We start from the raw sequence: 1,690 nt of genomic DNA, 5'->3' as shown, positions 1-1,690 counted from the left end.
TACTTAAATTACCTAAAAACAATCTTTAATGAAATATAACAAATAAATTTTTAATTTGATGTGAATCTTGAATAAAATATATTTAAATTCATATTTCATATTTTTTAAAGCACTTTTAATTCATTTAATTTTATAATAAAAATTGCCCTAGATTTTCCCATTGTATTTCCCATGAAATCAGCAAATTAAACTTTGATGAATTAAAGAATTTTAAATAAAAGACTGGTGATTTTGATGTTTTTTATTCTAAACATTTTTTTATTGAATTATTATTACATTTTAAAGAAAAAAAAATATTTATTAAACAGATTTTATTTTGATACTGGTTTTAAAAAGGGGATAGGCGTAGTAAAAGATGTAAGTATATAAGAGATAGCTAAAGGTGTATATAATATGTGTATATGCGAAACCAAACAGTTTAAAATTCAAGAAAAAATGATATAGAGCTATTTAAAAAAATTAAAACCAAATATAATTCTGATTCGAGACGTTTCTGACATTATTTAACATTGTAACAAATTAAATCATATATCGAATTAATTACGGTCATAGTTTTTAATTTTATCTGACAAATATTATTTTAAAGCTAGAAAAAGCATCTTATTCTAATTAATTACGGTCATGTTTTTAATTTTATCTGACAAATATTATTTTAAAGCTAGAAAAAGCATCTTATGAAATATTAACACAAATTTATTTATTTTATCAATATGGTATCATTTTGTTACAAATAGCTATAAGATCAAATTTATTGATAATATAAGATGGGGTTTCTAATATATTGTGAATAAATGTAGCTGTGATAATATTCATTCACCAAGCGTAATTATTGAAATATTGGTTCTATTTTTTAAATTTTCTCTACATCTATTACCCGAAAATCCTTTTCATGTCCCAATAAAAAAATATATTTTAATTTTCTATCGCTTTTCAGGGGTTGGTGTAAGTTGAACAAATTATTGATTGTAACATTTTCTATATAAACTAGTTGGTTACAAAAACTTCAAACCTTCAATTACTGAGTTGGTATCTTCTAAATTACCGATAATCATGACTTTTAATTGAACTAAAAGTTATCTCTCGAGACGGATTCGAACCGCCGACAACACGATCTACAGTCATATGCTCTACCAACTGAGCTATCGAGAGTTAAAAGAATTATTGAAGGATAATTTGTAGTCGTATTACTAGTGCTGATATAGTTTAAATTTGAACGCTTCGAAAACAATTGTCTAAATTTTTATATATAATTATTGAATTTCTTACCAATAAATAATACCATATGTGATGATTTGTGATGGGGTGGTCACAAAATATCATAAAAAATATGTTAAGCAGTTAAAAATCCCGAAAGAAATAGAAGCATACATGCAAGCTCTCAAACTCCGCAAGACACTCGAACTCATCTAATTTGAGAAAAGAAGAGCAGTTGATGAAGATAGATCAGGTGAAGGTGTCAAAAGATGCATCAAGGAGTTGTGCAATATTCCCAATGGGCTGACCGCGTCTAAAGAGATAAAATCGATGTAAGAAAATTAACCCATAAATAAATAAAGTCTTATCAATAGATTATAAATACAATATGGGAGAGTTTATATGATTATCTAAAATTATAAGTTTAAAATTTATATAGTTCACATTTTCATGTATATCATAAATTAATTGCTTTAAGATATTCAAAAAAAATTAT

At 25.0% G+C, this 1,690-nt stretch overlaps 1 non-coding gene across 1 annotated transcript; it reads right to left on the bottom strand.

The window, feature by feature from the left end:
• Nucleotides 1–1,076: 1,076 nt before the first annotated feature.
• Nucleotides 1,077–1,149, bottom strand: TRNAY-GUA (transfer RNA tyrosine (anticodon GUA)). Its single transcript has one exon. It is a non-coding gene; the product is annotated as a tRNA-Tyr (tRNA).
• Between the last annotated feature and the right edge of the window lie 541 nt (nucleotides 1,150–1,690).

This window comes from Rhyacophila brunnea, unplaced genomic scaffold (genome assembly GCF_057557595.1).
Source record: "Rhyacophila brunnea isolate RB1 unplaced genomic scaffold, BYU_Rbru_1.0 scaffold_41, whole genome shotgun sequence".
Classification (NCBI taxonomy): Eukaryota; Metazoa; Arthropoda; class Insecta; order Trichoptera; family Rhyacophilidae; genus Rhyacophila; species Rhyacophila brunnea.
The sequence above is the reverse complement of the archived record's forward strand: the minus strand, read 5'-3'. Positions and strand labels throughout refer to the sequence as shown.